This window comes from Anarhichas minor, unplaced genomic scaffold, assembly GCF_050575085.1.
Source record: "Anarhichas minor isolate MPS153535 unplaced genomic scaffold, ASM5057508v1 ptg000012l, whole genome shotgun sequence".
NCBI classification, from domain to species: domain Eukaryota; kingdom Metazoa; phylum Chordata; class Actinopteri; order Perciformes; family Anarhichadidae; genus Anarhichas; species Anarhichas minor.
In genome coordinates this window covers 9,010,823-9,026,842 of record NW_027466458.1, presented here as the reverse complement: position 1 = coordinate 9,026,842, position 16,020 = coordinate 9,010,823, and positions in this window count along the sequence as shown.

Sequence of the window (16,020 nt, the reverse complement as noted above, 5' to 3'; positions counted from 1 at the left end):
TTCTTTACACAGTCCTTTGCATTTTTACTGAACACTGCAAGGTCTTTTGAGTCTCAGGGTTGGGGAGTAGAGGGCAGACAAGGCAATGCTCCATAGTATGGTCTGCTTCTCCACAGTCACAGGTGGTTGGGGCCAGTCTTGTAGCCCCATCTGACCAGAGCTGCTTTTGATCGTCCCGTTCTCGTTCTGAGGCGGTTTAGTGGTTTCCATTGAGCCCATGGTGCTTCTGGGCCAGGGGGAAGGTTTTCAGTGGGGGGTGTTCCCATGACAGTTGGAGTAGAGTCATTCTCAAGCTTTTTCCTCCAGAGTCGGATTCTGGTTTCTTACCGAGACTTTGTGAGGGGCTGGACATGGCTGAGAAAGCTTCTTCTTCATTTTAGCTGTTGGGCCGGAGGGTGACATCCATGGAGGAGATGGCGTTCATCACTAGTAGATTTTGTTTTCTCGACTCGGCTGGCAACTTCATGTCTAATATCAGCAGGGGCAATGCCAGCGGGGAGGTGAAGGTTGCTTGTGTTGGTGGGTTTCAAGCAGCCAGTGATCAGGCGGCAGGTGTTGTTCAGTGCTGGGTCAAGTTTCTTGGCATGGGTTGACCTCTCCCAAACTGGACATGCATATTCCGCAGAGGAATAGCACAGGGCCAGAGCAGTAGATCTGAATGTGTGTGCTGTGGCTCCCCATTTGGAGTTGGTCAGTTTCCGTAGAATGTTGTTTCGGGACCCGACTTTGGATTTTGTGTTGTTGATGTGCTCCCTAAAGGAGAGAGTATGATCCAGGGTTACTCCAAGGTAGACCGGGTGGGTACAGTGCTCAAGTGGTGTTCCAGACCATTTGATGTCAAGTGGTCGGTTGGCTTCACGGTTCCTGAGATGGAAGGACCAGACATGGGTCTTTGCAGGGTTGGCATGTAGGTGGTTGCGCTCGTAATAGAGTAGCTCCTCTAGGGCTAGATGAAACGCTCAGTGTTCTGGTCCATTGGCTGGTCGTTGGTGTAGATGTTATACAGTAGTGGAGCCAGCACACTACCTTGAGGTAGGCCATTCCGTTGTTATCGACAGCGACTCTGCTTGTTATTCAGGACAACAAAGAAGCACCTGTCTTTCAGAAGGGCTCCAATGAGGTCTGTGAGTGCCAGGTCTTTTGTCAACTCCAAGATCTTTTTTTAGGAGGAGGCGATGGTTCACTGTGTCATATGCGGCTGACAGATCAACAAAGACGGCTCCTGTTACCAGTCCTTTCTGGAATCCGTCCTCAATGTGTTGAGTGAGGTTCAGAAGTTGGCTTGTTGTAGATTTGCCAGGTCGGAATCCGGCTTGTTGAGGTATGATGGCTGGTTCAGCAACAGGGGCAAGCCTGTTGAGAATCAAGCGCTCAAACAGCTTGTAGAGGTGGCATAGCAGAGAGATTGGGCGGAAGCTCTTTGCATGCGCTGGGTCTTTGCCTGGTTTGAGAAGGGCAATAATCCTGGTTTTCCTCCAGATCTTTGGGATGTTTTTTGTCAGCATGCACTTATTCATCAGCTTGAGGATCCATTTCCTCATCAGAGGTCTTCAGTGAAAATGTTATCCAGTCCAATGGTTTTGCCGGTTTTAAGGGTGTTGATGCTGATATTGAGCTCTTCAGGGGAGAATGGCTTGGTCAGTCCCATGGTTTGGGAGTGCTTTACTCGGTCTACCTTTAGTCTTGGCTGTTTAGTGGTGGATTTCCCACTCAACAGCAGCTGGTGCGCAACTTGGTTGGCAGTGGTCGTATACTGTTGGTGAGTTGCGGTTGATGGATCGTTGCTGATTTTTTGGATGAGGCTCCATGCCTTTTTGCTGTTCTCTGCCATATCAGTTGTCTCCAGCAGGTTTTTCCACTTCAGCTGGCGGCATTCTGAAATGGAGGTCATGAGTCTCTCACCTACTTTGGTGGTAGTTTCAGCAAAGGGGTCAGATTCATAGAGCTGTTGGTATCGCTCGTACAGTTCGGTACTTGTAGCATCAAGGCCCGGGATGTATTGCTTGCGGCATCCTCTTGGGATGTTCTTGCGGGCTGCTTCGTGCACAAGCTTAGTGAATTTGTCATAATTCCTGGAGTCTGCTGGGAGATGGGCAATCTTCCTTTCAAGATCTTCTTGGAAGCCAGGCCAGTTCCCTTTTCCAAAGTTGAATCTTCTTCGGAATGTAACTGTGGCTGGGGTTATTTCAGCGTTGACTGTAATGCCAATGGGTCCTTGGCAGTGGCTCCAAGACCAGCTTTTTGCTTAATCCGGCGATGTTGTGGCTGACGAACACAATATCAGGGTTGTAACTGCATAGTCCGCTGTGGAAGGACTTTGGTTATTTTGCAGATGCAAAATGGCAGTTTTCGGCCCACATTTCTACTGCATCTCCATCTGTGTTGTTGTTAGCTCATCCTCATTGCGTGCTGTGGCTGTTGAAATCTCCTATCACGATCTTCGGTTTTCTGGATGGTGGTATTTCAGGCATCTCCATGGGTATGGGGGGCGGTTTGTAGACTGAGTTGATGGTAACTCCTCTGAGCTCAGTGGTTAGGACTTCAATGTTGTTTTCATCGCTCTTTGATTATGATTCAGTGATTGTCTCATTGTTTGCTAGCATGATGCTGCCATATTTCTTATGTGGTCTTTCTATCAGAGTGGTCATACCTTCCGTGGGTTTCCTGTAGGCAGAGAATATCGCACTGGTATTCTTTACAGAGTTTTGCAAGAAGTTCTTCTTTAGTTGCAGACAGTCCTTCAACATTGAGAGATATGATGGTCAGTGCTGGCCTTGGAGGCGGGCATTGGCCTCTCTTCCTGCTTCGGACTGGAGGGCTGCTGTCGTTTGTTGAGCCTTTGGACATCATTGTCTTTCACTCGGCTTCAACGTCTTCGGTCAAATTCGCAGGTTTGTTTAAACCTGACAGGGAACGTGAACGCTTCTACCATGATACCATGATATATATAGTATATGTATATGTAACATGTTTGCCATGTCACTGCTGAGCGCCACTTTTGCAGAATGAAATAGTCCCCAACAAGTTTACTGCTGTTGAAGTAACGTATGCTTAAAACTACAGTGGCCAGGGAAAAAACTCTTTAAAAAAAATTAAACCTACATTTGCATACAGTTCTTCAGTCAGAACAAATGTGCATGGTGTTGAGTGCTTCAGACAGGGTAGGACAAAATCTTCTTCTGAAGTCATTTTTGTCCATAAAGTTGATTGTCCATGTCCTGTTTTGGATGCAGAGACAAAGGCAAGGTCGGACAGTATTGAGACCCAGACCATCAAATCAGTTCGTCAGTTTTTGCTTTTTCATGCGTCTTTATGACAGTAAGAAAAAAATAAAAGAATGCAAGCCTCATCCATTAATCAGGTGAACACTTCATGTGATCCCTTGTGTTTGGTACGTTAATGTTATTCAGCTAGATTTCAGCCAGCCTGCCCTGCTTTACTTACCTAGATTTACCTAATAGCTGTCTGTACCCACAGGGCAGATGCTACAGGCTAGATTTCCTGAGGCGTGTCACTTATATTGAATGATTTACTTTGTAAAACATGGCTTGCTTTATTCACTTTAACATATGTTAAAACATGCATGTACTTCTCAAAAGTGTGAGATAGATGTTGTCACAGAAACCGTGGGGTTAAAGCAGAGGGACAGCAGAGGAAAAGGGTGATATGTAAGAAGGATGTTGGACTGTGGAGATGGAGAAAGGATCGGACAGAGATGGATGAAGCGGCAAGAGAGATGTGCATTTCTATCTATCTTCACTTTAAACGTCCATCTGTATCTATATCACTTTGTCCATCTTTATCCGGACTCACACACTGCCCCTGACTTCTTCTTCGCTCACTCATACTGATGGAATTTAGGGAAGAGGAGCGAGTGGAGAAAAGACAGACAGCCAGGCTGTATTGCTACGAGGATGTTTTCTGTCAGCATCACTTACCTACTTACCTATCACCACCTACACACACACACACACACACAACTCAAAGATACACATGTAGGGCACATATGCACCTAAATGCATGCAGTCACACATGCAGCTGCTTACTGTTTAAAAGATGGATACGTATGCAATAGTGTGTCCCTGGATCACCTGCTGCACAGCAATGAGCTTCTCAAGTTAGAGAGACAAAGGGAGAGAGGGGAGAGGGAGGGAGGAAAGTGCAGGCTGAGAATGCTTTTGTGTTGTCAGCAGAAACATTGTTTTATGGATGCAGCGTTTACAGTGGTGCTGCCATATTTTGTGTGTGTGTGTGTGAGTGTTTGTTTTCTCCTTTGGATGTATTTGGCCTTACCTGTCCACAGGGATGAATTAAACCTGTCAAAGTGTTGCTTGTGTGTGTGAGTGTGAGATGTATTAGGCCTGTCTTGGACACGTTGACTGTTTGTTTTAAGCTTGGCTGCAGGGCTTATGCATTCTTCATGAGAGTACTGTGCTTTGTGTCAAACCCATTTGTTTGCCCAAATGCTCAGCGGAAGCACAAACACTCCGCAGACCTTTTTGTTTGTTCACCCACGTTCACCCTTGTTAAAGGCTCAGACACAGACGTACAGGACCGTTCGATCGCTCACATACTTTGAACATCCGATTTGACTCTCTAAGTCTAACTTATATGTACGTATATTCATCTAATTTTCAAGGAATAAATCAGAAAAGAGCTGGTTTTGCACATTAATGAATCACTTTGTTGTCTTCTCGGGTCTCTCTTGGATCCATGGGTACTTGAGTTTGAAACTTATCAAGGTAAACTCCAACTTCCAAACGTATATGTACAGTTCCAACTTTTTAAAACAAACAAACTTAGTATGGCAGGACAAAGGTTCCAGTGGGAGTAGCGGTTCTTGGATAGTTTTCTACTAAATAAATACTCCCAGTAGAAACGGTTCACAGTAAGTTTGTGTTCATGCTCACTAGTCTCTCAGGTCAGAATCTTAGAACATAGAATAATTAGAAACCTGCTAATTCAGCTACCTTTTGTACATTCTCTTTCTATACCACCTGAGTCATCTCATTAGTTAAGGATTAACTAGTTTCTGGTTGCCAGGACTCTTCAGTATGCTGGATTCATCTTCTGAAACATATCACAGAGAATAAGAAATGAAAGTGTATCCTTTGTGTTACCGGTATCAGACTTCAACTTTCATTTCAGTGTACATCCATACATTTTTTATCAGCATTTTTTTATGCTGACATATTACTACATGACCTGACTTGAACAGGTGAAGACAGTGAACAGAAACCTGGATAAAGTGTTTGCATGCAACATCACGGCTGAATCCAAATGTTCACCCTCTTGGACTTTGATGTGCTTGGAGTTCAGACCTACACATGCCATGAATATTAGGTTGTTATTGACACTGTATCTGTTGTTGGGCACAATAATTTGAGGGATTGCAATTTGAAATTCGGTGATTACATTGCAGTTAATCATCCCAGTAATGCTCTGTTGGGGCTCAGCTTGCTTGCTGGCTCACTGGAGTTTGATATCAGTTCGGCCTCCGTGTCTTCAGCAGTGTCACACGACTTCAGATCGGACTTGTTCTCAACACCGGTCTCAAGGCAACTTTTTGAAGGTCTATTCTTGGAATCAACCACATTTTTACTTTGTCTTGTCGAGTCAGAGACAATCGGGACTCTGGAATTTATTTCAAGATGATTTGTTAATGTCAATACTGTGGTTGCTCAAGCAAAAACAGGAAAATTCATACACGTAAAATTCACCTCTGTCCTTCACTGTTCATCCAGAGGGCAGAACAGGTCACTAAGCAATTGCACAACAAGACACTCTGTAAATGTCTGTCGCAAATTTGTGTTTCATTTTTTATTTTTATCAATCAATTTATTAAATCAGCCTTTGATTATGTTCTGACCCGGCATCTAATGACTCAGACAAACATGGCCCGAAGCCAACCAAGCTTGGCAACCCTTGCTTTAGCGTATGCACCGGGTTTTCAAGTGACTACTGTATACAAACCCGCCTGCGTCATTATTAGACGCTCAGAGAGTGTAATACCCCAAAAACAACAATGCAGAGGGCGGGTTGGAGGGGAAGTGGGTCAGACAAACACAAGATTGTTGCTCGTGTCCCAAAGTCTTGTTATTTTTGAAGTTACGTGTTTTTCGTACTTAGTTTACATTTTTATGTTTTACTTTGTTTACGTACTTATTTTTAGTCTGATGTTTTTCCTAAACCTAACTAAGTGGGTTTGTTGCCTAAAACCTGTTTTTGTCAATTCTAAACATTAACTACATGTTTACTACATGTTTACTACATGGACACACTGGGCTACCAAGTGTGTTTAAGAAGGGACACCAAGGGTTGGACCAAGCGTCAGTCTGGAACAAGTTGGGATCTTTCAGATCAATTTCAGGAGTTCCTATGATTTGCATATTATTCTAACAACTGAACTAAATGACTCTTTTTAAATATTTTCAGTAATGCAATAAAATGAATCTGAATGTAAGAAATGAATCTGAATTCTATTGTTTGGTTTTGTAATAAATGAATATTTGAACAGTCATGTGACACGCTGAGACATTTGATTCAGATAGTTAGTTGTTTTCCTATGATGATGAGCAGCGGAGGATTCACTTCAAAGAGTGTGAGTGACAGGAAAAGACTGAGCAGTAAACTGAGCAAACTCCCAGGCACATCGAAGCTGCATGGTTAGCTGGGATAACTTTTAAAAGGTGCATCTTCAGGATTTATTGCAGCTAAAGTTTCTAAAGTCGTTGATATGGTGAGGCTACTGTTTAAACTCTGAGCGCCTATTTGTGGACACAGGTAGGGAAACGAGTCAGAATAGAACGGCAATTCTGTTGAGCTTCTTCTCTAAGAAAAGTTGTGATTTTAAAAACATCTAATTATTTTAATTCAATCTACATTTACATAACAAAGTAATTGTCATATGTGACCGTGTTTCATGCAGACATTGCAGAGGTAGTGCGGGTTACTGGCTTCTTTTCTATAATTGAAGATTGGGCCGGGTCTTCCACAACTGAACAGCGTTTTTTGTGCTTAATGCTGATTGCATCATCAACTTATTGAGATCCAGAAACTGCTGAATATGAAACAGATCCTTGTTGGAACAGAGATGGAGGTTCTTTGAGCCCCTGCTGTAGAACTTGAGCATCTTCAAAAGACTGTTGAAAAGAAGCGGATCTGTTGAAGATGCTCCAGTTGGCACTGACTTTGACTGTTGGTTCTGCCATCTCTGAGAGAAGTTCTTCTGCAATATGAAGAGTTTGGAACTGGCTCGGGACAACGACGGAAGAAGCAAGGTTTTCATCACAGTTCTTCAAATAGGACAACACAGCAGCAAAGCTGTCACCTGAGAAGATGGTTGAAAAATATCTCTCGACATTAGATATATACCATAATTTACTGTTTGTTCAGGACCACACACAGAATAGTTGATATGCATAATAACACATTGGTATGAGCATGAGCTAATAATAATTTCAAATCATGCACTCAACCTAGGTCACAACATCATACTGGAGGTTTTTTATATACCTGGAGGTAAATCTATTTGTAATCTGTTCATCATTATGGATAATCTGGTGAACTCAATCTGACTCTATGACAATTGTAACTCTCTGCTGATTAGTCTACACACTCTAGTGACTGAGAGATTTGTTTCCTTTTTTGATAAACAACATATTGTATTCCATTTACATCCATTGTATGGAGGTGGCAGCAGACATGTTGGAGGAAGACATATCAAAACGTCATCTTCCTGCAGAGCAAAATATCACTGTGGGATTGTGAGAATGTCCATTTAACCCCGGGTCACTAAGACTACACATACTTATTCTGACTCTGCAGAGAATCACTGTGAAAACACATTTTAATACTCTGTTGAGTGAAAAACCACCTCTTATCCACACAAAGGTAAGGCAACACAAATAATGAGTTCAGTGTTTGAGTAACTTTGTCTCACATGTTCTCCGGAGATGCAGGTGTGTACATGGTGTGTACATGGTGTAAATGTAAAAGCGAAAAGAATACACAATAAGCTGCTAGTCCACAGTACAATGACAGGGGGATGAATGAGCACGGATCCATATGCTAACCAATATGCAGCTCATCAGTAGTTTTTTTCATTTTGCAAAATAACTAAACATGTTTGAGGCTGTGGCAGTGAGGCCTGTAGGTGGACACCAGACACTTGTATTTCCAATGAATCTGCTCATTGTCCATTATACTCTTAGGGTGTATGTGTATCTAACTCATTTTCTTGTTCATGTCATGCTGCTTTGACTGCTAATGACACCGCTTCAAGCTTCAAATGATTGCACTGAGCCTTTGATAAAAGGCTTTGGAAGTCCGTACAGACACAGACACACATGTCGAAGTCCCTTTCCGCCCTCATGACACCACCACACATCGCTCTCGCCGGGCGAGGCATTTTGTAATTCGATTAGCATGCGCTCCCTTTTCATGTCCACCTCAGCCTTTGTATCCCACCTCTCTCCTCCCCTGCCGCCTTCCCGCTGTGACTCGGCTGCAGTATGTGGATGCTCACTGCAACATGGAGTCAGGATTGATTTATTAGCATCAAAAGGTAGGCCTCCACTTTTACAACCCCTTTCATCTGAATACTAATCACAAAGGAATACGGAATATGTTCTGTTCTTTTGTCTTTCTGTAGGTGTGAGTACGAACAGATTGAGCCCAGATATGCATCTCATTTCAGTGGATTCTACAGATATCTATCAGACCTCTCATGATATCTGAACATGTTCTACAACATATTTATTTTGTATATTTTGCTGAAGTGGCTGTTTGTTTTTTGGTGTGCAACCCCCTTCTGTGTCCCTCCGTGCCTCTGTCCTCGCCCCCGGTCCCCCTACATGCTGCAGGTACTGAGCAGACACACCCTGCGGACTCACACACCCAACCCAGCCATCTGTCAGCACACACACCAGCTCCATGTGTATCCACACAGAGGGGTGTGTATGTTCAAGGTTCAAATCTGGGCATTGTCTCCGCGGCCACTCAGCTGCTCGTCAACTGTGGAGAGAGTGCATGCATGTGTGTACATTTGCGTTATTTTCTCATGTGTGTGGCCGAAGGATCTGTGTGTTCCTACACACGCATCTGCATCATGTTGCCTCAGGAAGAGCTTTGAGCCGTCCCCAGGAAAGCCTTTGGGAACGGGTCGGGGAAGGCTTCAGGGAATGTGTGTGCAGAGCTGTCAGATGGATTTGTGTCCATCACGGCTGCGTTCGGCCCTGAGGCCGTGACAGAAGATCAGAACAGAGACTTTGTACAAAGGAGCAGCAGATACAGTGCAGACACAGCCCAACTAACCCACTTTAAAGTAGAGCAGTGACAGAGATGTGTGTGTGTGTGAACTTAAGGTCCTGACACATTCGATACGTCTCTCATTCATTATACAATATGTTCTTTACATTCTATCTACTATACAAGTGTAGTGTTTATGACATTAACTGTATTTTTCTGTTTCTTTTGCTGTGAAGGTCCAAAAGAAATGTTGTTATAATACAATGCCTTCACTTAAGCCTCAGACAACGCAGTCAACGTATATACAATGTGTGCCAAATAACACGAGGACAATGCCTATGATTTAGCTTGAAATGCATTCCTCATCCATTTATTCTTTATTTGCAATAATGCCACAGCTGACTGCAACAACTGCAAAAGCAATATACAGGGACGAGCCCGATGTGAAAGGAGGCATTGCTGCACACAGAGAGTTCAAGGCCTTTTGTGTGTGAATGTGTGTCTGACAAAAAGCTTTAGCTCCTCACGCTTTAGTTCTTTTCTCCTACTTTACTAATCATTGGATTTAGCTCTCCTGTATTTATTTGCACTTATCAGTGGAATGAAACACATTAATGATGAAATGAACTTAGCATGGTGTGAAAGAGAAACTGTGCAGTGTGCTTGTAAACACTTGACACAATCCTCCCACTGAGATGTCTTGTACATAAGAAGTAGTGTAGCGTGCTGTGCGTGTCAGGATGACAAGAAGATGAGAGAAAACAGACACAACAGTTGCATCATGATTGTAACATCTGAGCCCTTTATGATTTATTTATGCTGCTTATTTGTTACTGGGGTAGCCATGTTTCTGCTAACGGAGAGAAATGCATGTCTTGGGGGAATGCAGGGTGGATCCAACAAAAACGGCAAAATCAATGAATTTGTCAGTTACTGATTCAGGCAGATGGAGAGTCAGATATTTGAAAGACGGGCTCATTACTTTGTGTAATAATAACACTGTAGCTTCCCACTCGTGTTCCTTATGTACTGAAACCCAAAACATTCCAATTTTGGTCGTACGTACTTTTTCGTCAGAATGCAATTTACGAATTTCAAAAACATTTCCCCGGTGAGCTGACGAAGGCGTCTGCATTAGGACCTTGTTGTATAAATGTATTATTAATCATCAGTGTGTATTACCTACAGTTACCTTCAGGTGGTTATAATGTGGTTCTGTCCCGTCGCTTTACCTTTACCGCCGCCCAACAGTCGCTCTCATCACAGTCACAGGACCGCATTGAGAGAAACAGTGATTTTACCTTGAAGAAGACTGTAAACCGCTAGTCTGATGTTCTGCCTACCAGCACATTTAAATAGAATCTTAAATGTTATTTTATGTGACGAGGGTTACGTGGCAGACTATTTCTTGTGCAGGACCTGTAGCTCCCTGGAGTCTCTCCGTGTTGCCTGCTACTCCTAACAATACATTGTGTGGTATTGAGTCAGTCTGTCCTCCCTTTGGAGAGCATCTCCCTCCCATTAAAGTTGTCTTTACTGGTGTCAATCTGCACCGCTCAGGCCAAATTCTCTCCTTTCCAAGATTATCTTTTGCCTTTTATCAGACAGATATGAGAGAGAGAGAGAGAGAGAGAGAGAGAGAGAGAGAGAGAGAGAGAGAGAGAGAGAGAGAGAGAGAGAGAGAGAGAGAGAGAGAGAGAGAGAGAGAGAGAGAGAGAGAGAGAGAGAGAGAGAGAGAGAGAGAGAGAGAGAGAGAGAGAGAGAGAGAGATGACAACAACATGTACACGGCATGTCTGTAAACATTCGGCTACCAAGGCAAACCCGGTGCATGTCTTTTCAATTGACTCTGTATGCAAACGCCACTCCTTCGCATTCTGTGTGAACCCATAACACTGGTACATATGTGTCAAATGGCATTTTAGATATTTTAGATATCTTGGTTTCATGATGGCGCCCCCCTAGTTTTGTATCATCTCTACCTTTTCTCAAAAAAGCCATTCAAATCTTGCATAAAGCAGTAAGTTCGGTGTCCTGTCACAAGCAGAGCAGACGATCACCTTGAGGAGGAAACAGCCGCCTACACAACAAACTAACAGCTACCCTGCTAAACTCTTCCTCCTATCTGACTCACAGACATTCACTGCAGTCTAGAAAGCTAATTAGCTGCTCAGCTGCAGCACATTAAAAAGCATTTAAATGTCCTTCAAATGTCACTTGGGTCTGGTTAGATGCTGGTGTGGTCCTTATTCTTCAGTAATGTAGCTATAACACACCTTTATTTACTTTGTCTCTTGTTCCTTATGCTATAGTTTTACCACGAAGAATGAACGACTCGATGTGATTTCAGTTTGACTTTAAAGCTTATTTTGGAGGCATAATTCATGAAGTAGAGCGCAGGGGACACTCGCCCTGCTTCTCATAGCAAATCCACAATACATCGCCCTCAGATGAATGTAAGAAACGTGGACGTCTGAAAGGGGCGTAGGTAAGGTGCTGCAGAGTTCTCTGCAGGAGCACGCCATTCTTCAAAGAGATATTCCCTCACTGGTGTGAGGCGGTGGGGAGTGACATCGGACAAACTCCCATAGACGCTCACTTAGGGATGAGGTCTGGCGACTAGAAAGACTAGCGCACAGTATTAACATCGTTCAGTGAGCTTCTGCGGCCGGTGGATTGAGCCAATGTCTTCTGTCAATGTCATCTGTAAAACCTGTCTCTTAGACAGTAAATGTATACAGTAACAATAGCAAATACCCCAGATCACAAAGCATGACTAACAGTTTATTCCATTTGATTTATTTACCACATATATATAGTATTAGTATTTAAACATGTCATAGAGCAGGTAATGTAAACTGCTTTATGGGATCATTCAGTAATCCTGTATGGGATTATCTGTCATGTGTCTCCACACATTTATTCTGTTATCCGCCTGTACAACACACATCACAGCGACTGTCTATTGGGACCATGTTGAGACCCGAACAACTGCTATTCCACAGTTTGGCCCGGCAGATCAGGTTTTTGATAAAGACAACATAGCATATGTTTAAGAAAGGCTAAGCCGTTTTATTGTTACTCAAGAGTTATTTTGGGATCATCAAACCCTCTGCTTGGCATCATTGTAACTCGTTACCACAAATAATAACAGCATGTAAAAGCAGCTACTTCAGGTATTAACTGAATGCACCATGAGGCCTGATGACATGCTGCACACCTGCTTATTGTTGAGGTGGCGCTATAACAGTCATCCAGGGAAGCACGTGCTGAACTTCTTACCTCCTTAAGTCGAAAGGCATAAACGATGTGTTGGACAGTGGAATGGGGCAAACAGAAGTTCAGTTACTATAAGAGAGTGATGTGATATGATGTGTGAGTGTGACAACACATGGCTCAGGTGATAGATGAGCATAATCTCCACTGTTGAATCAGACAGAGATTAATATGGCTGTTGACTGGCTGAAGAGGCTTGTAACGGCAGTCACCAGCTCCAGCCTCCCCTTGATCTCACTCACAGGGTGCTGTTATGTATAAACTCTGTAGGCAGAGATTGTGCTGATTTTAAAACGGGCCCAGGGCTGATCAGAAGCAAACACCAGTGAACAGTCAAAAGAGAAAGCCACACTGAAGACTATCGGCCAAAGTCCTTTAACAGTTCCTGATGTGCAGTTTCTGAGCTCAGCTTGTCTTCTGAAGTGCAAAAAAGGGCATTTACATGTTTGATCGATGTCTACTTCTAAACTTCTAAATAAGACATCAATTGGTGAGGATGTAGGTTAGCTATAATTAAACTACATTTAAAAATGCTTCTCTTCTCAATCTCTGCCAAGTTTGAAGAGGTTGTTTTTCTGCTGCAGCCAATTATGCGTAAACTCAATTACAGCAGCACAACACTTATGATTCTCATGTGACTGGGAAGGGAAATATCACCATTTCCTCTCCTAAACATCAGCTAACTCTCATACCTGGGGTGTAAAACTGTCTTTAAGTCCACTCAACTCAACAGAGCTCATCAGTGGGAAACTCCTGATCAGTTCATCATCCGACGCTGTTCTCGTCAGGAAAACTGCCAACTGTGTTTTCTGATCCCATCCATTGTCACATATGACGCTCCCTACTCTTTCATTTTGAATTGATGTGCATGGGGATGTAGATTTGACTGAGAGAAGAGAAGGATGAATCGCTGGAATTATGGCACTGATTGATTAACATTCCAGTAGACTGGGTGTAGACCACATCATGGACTGATAGCGATGATAATACTGGGTCATTGCTATAAAAGTTTAACAATTATTAGTAACCACTTACTTACCTATGTCTGTATGATTGGCTTGATAATGCTGTACTGTTAACCATGGATTCATTCATTGTACTTCATGCCTCCGCTCATCAATTGATGATAATTAACCATTAGCAGGGTTTTTCTTTTACTTTCCAATGTTTCAATGACAATTCTTTGTTTATTCAATTCAAGAAAGTCAGTGAAATGTTACAGTCAAAGATTAGAGCCAAACACAGGTTTGAGGTTTTACCGCATGTGTTCTCCTTGAAATAGTTTTCAATCGTACGTCTCTCCACCAAATCAACCACGGCCCTTCATTCTTCAGTAACAAAGAGTCAAACCTTGAAACACTTAACAGGTAACAGACTGGATACTGACTTAGTAGGATCAGCAACAGAATGTGAAAAACAGGTGTGTTGACAATAATAAATATCAAATCTCTGCCAAAGTTGAGTTTCTGTTCTGTTGAAGTGTTTCAAAATAGTATTCTGAAACCTTTTCAATGGTCTCTGACTGACTTGACAAGAGGAACGTTTGTTAGGTCTCTGTATGTGACCTGCTATATACAACCTTCACATCTCCCAATGTTTCTTGTTCAGACCTGGTGAAGGTCTCCAGGGTTCCTCTGCTCTGCAGCTCATCACACACACGTTTACAGACATCTGTAATAAGACAGCCGGGCTTCATCTCCTGTAGATACGAGCGCCGTCCTTTTGAGTCTGGACATTATTCATTGTTGAATAGTCCCTTTCAAATACACTAAATGGTATATATATATATATTATATATAAAGCTGAAAATGCCCAATCTGACATTGACAAAAGAACCATAAGTGACCCTAGCTCCAGCAGTGCTCCCCCAGAAGACACAAGCAGCACTTCCTGGCTCCTCCTTCAGTGGTTTCCAGGACTCTGCAGTGCTTAGGGAACCCCACAGTTCTTGATGAAAGTCTTTCAAGCTGACGTCTGACTGTGCTTCTTCTAGTTTTAACTTATTCTGCACCATCCAGACTATCAGCTTCTTTGTAGCCTCTGTGGCCACAACAACTTTAATTGCAAGAACAGCAAGAGTCATTTTTACTCCAGGAAGGAGCAGATTAATTCATTTTGTCCCTCAACACAAGCTAAGTGGAACACAAACACTTGGAGAGATGCACACAATAGACTCACAGCAAGCAGAGCCCCGTGTACACGAGCACAGGTGGAACTTTCAAACCTCATCACCCTGCAACACTGTATTTGCTGAAGATTAATGGCTGCAAATTGATTTTTGCAGATATCCTGACTTATGGGCCGACAAGTAGGGCTTGAATCGAGAATTTCCCAGGGCTGTTTCTCAGAGTAGAGCGGTGGATCACGATACAGTAGCTATTTGATAATACAACACAAAAGAGAGCCACGGTCATGCCGTCATGTCCAGGCTATAGCCTCTGTTCCACTAGCTTGTGGAGCCCAAAGCAATCTCAGTACCTCTCATTATCTGTCTTTCTGAGCCTTGACGTTTAGCCCGCAAAGTTCTACAGCTTTTAGGAAATGGTGTTTTAAATACAGCTGAAAAAAAGACTGAAGATATTGAATAAACGGCTGTACTTATCTCATCATATGAGGACATGTGACATAGTGTTGAGAGTGGCACACAAACAGACACGGTGTGGTAAAGGAGTAAAAAGAGGCCTAAACTTACAACTATGCTTCCATGTTATGATGGCGATGGACTATTACGGTGCATTTGTCTATAACTGATGATGAAAGCCTCCACAACTCAAGACTTAGAATCAACTTGTATGGGAGCTGGTTTCAAGCTGATGCTGATAACAATCACTGAGCAACAGAAGCATGAAGAGCATCACAGTCATACACCATCTGCAGATCTCTTCGTCAACACACAGTAGTTATTGTGAGGAAGCATGGCACTCACCTCTCTCTGGCCCCAGTAAAGCTGCAGGCAACGCAAACAGGAAGTTCAAAAATGATCAAAACCTTTTTAACGAAGATGTTTCAGACAGCTAGAACTCAGTAAATCTAATCTTCGGGATAAACAACATCCCAGTTGGGACGCTGGAAGCACCGCTTAATAAATAGGAACTCTGCTGATTAAGTCTGGACGTCTGGTCATATCTTACCCAAAGTGACTTAAAGCATTGTTTTAAATGTGTTAAACAATGTTAAGGCTCTTTAATTACACAGCTGAAGGGGAAAATCAAGATGAATGTGTGGCTGCTGTAATGCAGGGCCTTTCAAACATTCCTCTAAACGACACAAACCCACACCATTAGGATATGCACAAAATCAACCCAAGCTTTACTCTCATGAGGTTCTGCTTCGTTTGATTAAAAACCGCCGTTGGGGATGAGCGGTGTCCGGATTTATTTGTGTGCAGGCCTGCACTGCAGCAATCTATGTACTTAGACAAGTGACTTTGTTAAGGTGTGGTTGATCTCCTCCATGCATGTGCATGTTAGCTTTCTGTTTATGTGTGTGTTTATGT